The sequence below is a fragment of the Phoenix dactylifera genome, unplaced genomic scaffold, assembly GCF_009389715.1.
Source record: "Phoenix dactylifera cultivar Barhee BC4 unplaced genomic scaffold, palm_55x_up_171113_PBpolish2nd_filt_p 000447F, whole genome shotgun sequence".
Taxonomy (NCBI): Eukaryota; Viridiplantae; Streptophyta; class Magnoliopsida; order Arecales; family Arecaceae; genus Phoenix; species Phoenix dactylifera.
Genome location: NW_024067879.1, coordinates 404,523 through 413,019, shown reverse-complemented (window position 1 = coordinate 413,019; position 8,497 = coordinate 404,523).

Here is an 8,497-nt window from a genome sequence, read left to right as displayed (position 1 = left end):
AGCCGATGTGGGACTAAACTGGGAACCCCATCCCACAACACAGCCCCCCCAGTGGGAAGGTCTGTGCGTGGCCGGGTCCCTTCCTCTAGCGCCATCTGATGTGGGGTCGGAGCCCCGACACCAGCCCACACACCGGCCGAGCAGGGAAAGCATCTGCGTCCCTCGCGAGGTATTGTCCGCTCTGGGATTGTCGCTTTCGGATCTGCGGGAGGTCGCCCAGGGCCGGAGCCCAATGACAGTCCCGAGCCCTGACGGCGCGGGGGTCCGCGGAGGTTGCCCCCTACCCTCACGGTTTTGTCCTATAAAAGGTGCCTCGTCTGAACGAGAGAGTGCTGGAGCAGCTCAGCTCGGCAGAGCGATATGGTATTGTCCGCTTTGGGAACCGTGGGCGCTTTGGCTCGCACGGTGGCGGACCCACCTGCAGGCGCGTGGCTGCTGGACAGGTGTCCCTCACGGTTTTGTCCCCCGTAGGGGCGCCTCGTGAGGAAAGGTTTTAGGCCTCCTCATTATAAGGCACAGACCTTTCCGCTGATTAGCCGATGTGGGACTAAACTGGGAACCCCATCCCACAACAAATATTATTGTTATTTTGCTTGTGAGCTGCTCGACCATTTGCATCTCTATAGATGGGAAACATTACCCTAAAAATTTAAAAATTCTTAATTAACCAAGAAAACTTATTGTTTTAAAAAATATTTTCTTTAATCAATATAGTCTGGCCGTTAGGAACAATCATTATGTGATAATTTAATAACCTTGGTAATTCATGAAATGTCCCAGGCTTTTATTCTTTGAGTGAAGAAAGTAAAAGTTATGAAATTTAATAACTACCGTACCTCCTTTTTACCACCACCTGCACGTATGGCAGCCGGGCAATGTCATGAGACTCTGGTACTTCACCTGGCAATCCATTCATTTCCTCAAGCCCTTTCTAGGCTCCTGCCGGTTTGCTAGGGTTCGTCAGCAGCTTTGGCATGTTAGATTGATAATAGTGTTGCATGTTAGATTGAGGACCATTCCAAAGGTGATTCGATCAATGACTATCAGCCTTCCAATTTAACTTCGAACATGCGTGACGAGCAAGGCCGTGAACTTTTTGCTGCCGAAGGCCTTGATTGGATTCACCTATCCAAATATAAATAGAAATTTGAGTATCCGACTAATATCTGTATTTATATCCATAAAAAATAAATAAATATGGATATAGATAGACAACTATCCAATCTGTATTCGAATATTCGATTCTATTTATAACTCTATTTAATTTTATATAGTACTCATGAACTTTTAAGAAAAAAAATGAATATATTAGCATACTATTAATTTGATTTATCACTCATTTAGTAATATATTTGATTCCATGGTCATAAAATTTAAGTATCTGACTTATATATCCATCTTTATATCCATATTTTCGGTATCCAATTTGTATCCATTTCCATTTAAAACAAATATAGATATAAATTTTTATATCCAATTAACATCCGTATTTGTATCTGTATTCGTCAAACAAAATAAATATAGATATAGTTATACTAGTATCCGATCCGATTTTAGCCAAAGGTCTAAGTATGCAATTTTTTTCTATTTTTATTTAAAAACATTATTAAGCTGATCTTGATCATTTGATTCAATTTGCTAGTAATGTCACAGGCCAGATGAATGGCTGGACCAAGCTGAATATATATTTTCAAAGGGTTAATTGAAATTTAAATTTAAATTTTTCGACTGATAGTGCTTCTCATCCAAAGTTGTAAGGGGTTGCTGTAATTTTGTCTTTAAAAAAAAGTTCTAAGCTGGTTTATTAGCTTGAATAATAATAATAATGATAATTGTTTCTCTAGTAATAATGATAATATCTTCTCAAAAAAGAATAACAGTAGTTATACTAATAACAATATCATTGCTGATTACTAGAATATTTAATTATTATAGTATAATTCTACTTATAATAATGATATCATTGTATTATGTAATATGAGTAATATTAAGGGTGGCAAAATATGACCCGACTCGCCAACTCGATCCGTGTTCGACCCGCCATAAATAGGTTCGGGTCATAAACAGGTTGACCCGTTTAACCTATTTATTAATTGGGTCGGATACAAGTTTAAGATATCTGATCCGTTTAACCTGTATAACCCGTTTAATAACCTGTTTAATATATGGGTTGGGTTGGAAAAGGGCCACAGCCCACAATCCACAAGGACTGTCACTCGTTTAAAATAATCTCCCTACGGGTCATTAGGGCACCGGTGTCCTCTTTTTTTTTTTTGGAACGACGCTTCGGCTCTCCCTCTAGTCCACCTCCTCCCCCATCCTCGAGCCCGCCGCCTCCGACCCCTCCGATGGCGCCGACGACCCCTCCTGCCTCCCCGACCGCCTCTTTCGCCCCCGCAAGCCGACCCCCTCCCTTCCTTCCCGCCAATTCATCGCCGAGCCGGTCACCGCCCGGTCTTGCTCCTTCGTCGGCACCCATGAGGTCGCCGCCGGCCGCTACCACTGTTCCATGGCAGCGCCGCATCCTCCTCTACAAGCTTCTCTATGGCCGGATTTGAAGACTGAGGGGTATGAAACCCTAACTCTAGATCTCCTCCAAGGATCTGGATTATCCCTTGGTTTGTGATCTTTACGAAGCTATTGCTTCTAGGTTCCGGGGGCGCGATCTCCACGGGGGCTTCGGGTTCGGAGTTGGATCCGCGATCTAGATGTCGCCGTTGTCGAATCGATCGGAGCCCGCCGGCGGCGAAGAAGGAGCCGTGGTGGCCGAAGGTCTACTGAAGCTGTCGCTCAATGAGATGGAGAGGCAGCATTGGTTGTAGCTTCAACATGATCTTTTTCTCTGATCGGTGAAGCAGAGGACCCATCTCGCCTCTCCCATCTCCTCCAATGACAGGCGGTACATGAGGTAGACTGCAAGTCTGCAACTGAATGAAGAGAGAGAGAGAGACAGAAATGTAGGGGAGGCCATAAATAAGGAAAATAAATTGGCTTTTATTTTGACGGACTCATCTTTCTGCGGGTCAATTTTTCAAGCTGCCGAGGGAGGACAATTGTTAAATGGGTCGGGTCAGGTTGGGCAGTTTATTAAACAGGTTAAACGGGTTGGGTCGGATTACCTATTTAATAAATAGGTCGGGTTCAGGTTATAATTTTTGACCTGTTTAATAAACAGGTCAGGTTCGGGTTTATAATTTTCTGACCCGACCTACATCTGACCTGACCTATTTATGTCTGACCCGACCCGTTTGCCACCCCTAAGTAATATTCATGGTACGATAATTTTATCATGATAATAATATTTATTTCAAATTTTTAGAATAATTTTATTTTACAAATATTATTTACTATATAATATTACAATATCATATTGAACTATTTCTTATTCATATCATCAACTTAACTATTGTAACTCAACATATGGTCATTTTGGCAATCTTTAACTTGAGAAAAATATTTTGTTGAAATTATATGCTAAATAAATTATATTAAACCATAATATTATATGTCAAATGAATCATATTAAATACTATATCAGATTCTATCTAGTTTAGTTTAATCTTGCCTTCATTCTGGTTTAGAGTTTTTATGGGCATTTGTAAGAACAAACCTCTATTAGGTACCACATAATAGAGCTAGCCTTCCTTCAAATCCCCCGAACCTTCTAAACTTTGGTAAAGATGAGATTATGGATATAATCAACTTGATAAATCGGCACCTTTATTAGCTCATTTCTTGCAATTTTATTCTTACCATTCAGAAAAAAAAAGAAAAGGGGGGGGGGGGGGATTCAATTATGCGGCAAAAAATGCCAATTAGCTAGGGATTAGATATTCAATAAATTTAATCAAAACTTCCACAATGAAAATATTTGTTGAGCTTAGCTCAAGTTGCTTCACATAAAATATTCAAGCTTAAAGCCAACCTAACCTAAGAAAAAGAGAGAAGAAGATCATACAATGCAGTGGGGACCGACATATGGTCTACCCAAAAGAAGCTACTTGCGTAGTGTGCCGCATAGGAGGCTATCCAATTAACCGTGTTGTTTGCCTCCTTATAGACGTGTGTTGTTCTTTGGGTAGCATCCTCCGTTAAAAGCCTGCAAATATTGTAGAGAAGTGGATTGGAGCGAAGTAGACTAGAGCTGGCCCCCCATCGCTGGCCCCGAATCCAGTCGATGACTGTTGCCGAATCACCCTTAAGGAGAATGCGGTCTGCTCCCACCATATGCCTCGCACAGATGAGCCCCTCCCATGCAGCCCGAAGTTCAGCACATATCACAAATATGTCGGAGATCCGCCGACCCCCAGCTGCTATAAGTCTGGCTGTGTGGTCTTGGATGACGAATCCAGTGCCTTCAGTGCTCCACCCTCGCCGATACTCTCGTCAAAGTTCACCTTGAGAAGACCAAGGGGTGGGGGCTCCCATGAGACCAGTACGGTCCTAGGCGTTGCACGAGCAAAAAGGGGGCCCCGAATTTTTCCGGCCATCCCAAGGGACGATAATGTGGTAGAGTGGATGACCTTCGTCGCATGGAGAAGTGCCCTCTTCGCCATCTGACTCGGAAGCGCTATGCTATCCTCAAAGACTCGGACGCTTCTATCCAACTAGCAGTGATAAGCTAGATAGGCCACCCTGATGCCTGGTGCTCCTCGACCAGGGCTCCGCGAGGAGGTGGCCAAGAAATGCAGAAAGTCCTCAGTCGACACCCATCTCTACCGAGGGCCATGTGGGCTCGAGATGCATTCCTAGATCCACGTGGCTCTCAGGCATCCGATGAGGACATGAAAGATAGATTCCTCCATCTCGTGGCACTCCATGCAGCTTGAAGAGATGCTCATCCCATGCCGAGCTAGCACACCTCTTCAATTTATTCATACTGATTTATATAAAATGAATTGTTATTCTAGCATATATTTATTATACACATTGATGATTATGGTAGAAAATTATGGATGTATTTTTTGAAAAAAGAAACCAAAGCTTTTATTGTTTTCTACTAATTTAAAACTTTTGTTGAAAACTAGAGTGGCTTTTATGAGATAGTATTAGGATCTTATGATGGCAGAGAGCATTTTTCTCACAAATTTGATAAATTTTGCTAATAGATTGGCATTCTGTATTAAAGCATCTTCAGTTATACTCCACAACAAAATAGTGTGGCAGAAGAAGAATTTACCTAGAAACTTGTGAGTCGAAACCGTTTCTTGTGCAGTTTAATTATGTTTCGAATAGGTCCCTTATAAGAAGTGTACCCTAAGAGGCACTAGAAGATGCAGGGACTGGGAGAAAGCTCTCCCTTAGACACCTTCAAGTTTGTGGATCTGTTACATCAAGCTAGAAAAAAGCTAGATGACAAATTCATGCAACACATACTTTTGGATTATCATCGGAATTTGAAAACATATAAATTTTATAACTAATTAATATAAGTAGAGAATGAAACTAGATGAAACAAAAGCATGGGATTGGAAGTAACGGGACAAAAACACAGGTCTCCATCACCTTCCTCTTCTAAATAATCTCCCTCTCCAGTGTCATCACCTTCCTCTTCTTAATAATCTCCATCTTCCTCCTCTAAGAAACGCTGGAAGGGCTCCTGCAATGCCCTTAAGATTTGATGATAAAGAAATCACTGATGATTCTAACTTTCTTGGGGATGGTCATTACGGGGCTGAAGTCGGCAGCCCCAGCCGACTTCAGCCCCGATCCTGATATGGGAGGAACCGGAGAGGATCGCCATCCTCTCCGGCTCCTCTGGGGGACCAAAAGGGGCAAGGACGCCGCGGGTATTCCGCGATGCCCCCCCAGCCAATCTGCGGCCAATTCACGGCCGCAGATCTCGCCCGGCCGCAGCGATTTTCGCGGCGGAGGGCCGTTATGGTGGGGACGATAAAAACCCCACCCTTTCTTCCCTAGGGCACCACCGAACCCCCCTCCTCTCCTCCTCCTCCCTCTTCTTCCTCTGCTCTTGCCTCCCAAGTGGCTGGCGGGCCGCCGGATCCACCACCATCACCACCCGTGCCCTCCCCTGTTTTGGGATCCACTTCCCTTTCGGAAAGTGTCGCCGTCGCCATCGCCGCCGCTTGACATCGGACCGAGCCTCCCCCGGCCGAGATCCGCCACCTCCGTCGACCGTCGGTAAGCATCCCTCCTCCTTGCTTTCATGGATTTTATTCTCCCTGTTTCAGCCCCAAGCAACCGAGTCGGTTGCTTCTCCTTTCCGTCGGCCACAGCAACAGTCGCCGGCCGCCATGGCGGCCGGCTGGCCGTCGACCGAGAGGTGCCCTCCGGCCACCTAGGCCGGCCACCCAGCCAGCCCTTTCCCCTCTCCCCTCTTCCTTCTCTTGCTATCCAACTCCCCTGTCCATGGGGAGTTTGGGGAAGATGAAGGCCCATCGTGGGCCGAACTGGGCCAACTTGGGCCTGGTTCACTAGGGGCCCAACTTGGGCCCAGATGGGCCATAATCTTTTGTGGGCCCAATTTGGGCCCAGTTCAGCCTAGTTTGGGCCCTATTTGGGTCGTACCCTTTTGTGGGCCCAATCCAAATCCGAAACCCAGTCCAAACCCGAAACCCGTTTCGAACCCGAACTCGAACCCGAAACCCAATAGTATTATTTTTGATTTTTGCTTAGCTCTGAAATTAACAAAAAAATTAATTAAATGTTAACAGGTGAACCTGATCCGCCTACCTGAAGTAGGAATTAAGCGAGAAGAGGTAAGTAACTTAATACTTCAAGTGTGATTTTCAAATAAATAGATTAAATTCTGAAATATGTTTTGTATTTAGTAAAATGGGTCTGGCATGTTAAATTTAATTTGAAAATTATGCTCTGAAATCCGTAAACTATGACTAAAAAATTTATGAAATCTGTTTTTATATATATATATATTCTCAGCATGGCTATGATCTGTTCTGTTCTGTTCTGGCCCCGCCAATGGGGATTATACATTGGACCTGTCGATTTGTAATCCGTGAGGAACCGGTTTCGACACCGCGCCACCGGTGATTAGAATAGTGGTTTCTGGACACCGTTTCCACCGGTGACTAACAATAGTGGTTTCTGGCACTCTGTGCAACCCATGCCACTGGGTTACGTGGCCGTAGCCTATCATGTTGAGATTATGATATCAGAGTTTTATAAAAACAAAAATGATATTATTTGTGATTTGTTTCAAACATTGTCCTCTATTTTGATCTGATATGCTCTGACCCCACTCTGGGGTATTTTGTTGCTTACTGGGCTAGTGTAGCTCATTATTCTGTTTTCTCTATTTTTCAGATCCAGAGGCTTGATCGCACGGGATTGGGGAGTGCGTTAGAATTTCCGATAATTCTTCAGTTATTAGCATTTTAGTTAGTTTAGTTTGGACATTTGAATTATGTTGGCATATGTTATTTTGGAATTTTGTAAGACCGCTTTTGAACAATTTAAATAATTATGTTATCTTTGAAAAGCTGTATTCTGCTTTGATATGATCTGCTGCCTTGCGCGCCCGTGCGGCCCGCCGTGCGGGCGTGCGGCGTCTGCCGCGCCTCGGGCTCGGGGCGTGACAGATTTGGTGGTATCAGAGCCAGGTTTAAGATCACTAGGGATTGTAACTGAAACAATTATATTGAGCCTAAGTTTTAGGATTTGTAGGATCCGTCAGAAAGGTTGAGAGATGGGTAGGAACCAGATAAGGGGATAATGTCCATTTATTTTATTAACTATTTCGTATTATTCTGTTTGGATGATTTATAACATCTATATATTTTTACTGAATCAGAATTCCGCCTCGTCGTGTCCGAAACCTGAATCGGATGGTCAGGGGCTCTCGGGGAAGAGCCCCTACCAACCAAGCTGGCGAGGCATCGCATAGCTCAGGACCCCAGGGTCAATCAACTCCAGAAACTGCCGCCAGAAATTAAACTCGGGTGCTCGAACTGATCGAGGAGGTCGTCGGGTTAGTACGCCAACAGAGGCAACAACCTCAGCAACCAGTCCAGGAGGATGTTGCTCCTCCTGAGCAAAGAAGGAGTATTGCAGAATTCAAGGGAATGGCACCTTCGGCTTTTAAAGGCACTACTAGTCCTCAAGAGGCCGAAACTTGGATAGATGAAATGGAGAAAGCCTTCAGGGCAATGGAGTGCACCGATGAAGAAAAGGTCAGATTTGCCACCTATATGCTTCAGGACCGAGCTCATCATTGGTGGATGTCTGTGGAGCGCACATTGGCACCCGAGCAGGAGGCACTTACCTGGCAAAGATTCTGCACCGCATTCTACTTCAAGTATTTTCCCTCCAGTCGCCTGAGGGAGCTAGAGAGGGAATTTCTCAATCTGAATCAAGGAACTATGACTGTGGATGAGTATGAGGCAGAGTTTGACAGGCTATCTCGGTTTGCTCCCACCCTCGTCATGGATGCAGAGTCCCGGATGAGAAGATTTGAAGAAGGATTGAAGCCTCACTTACGTCGGAGTTTGGCCGCAATACACTCGACGAATTATGATGA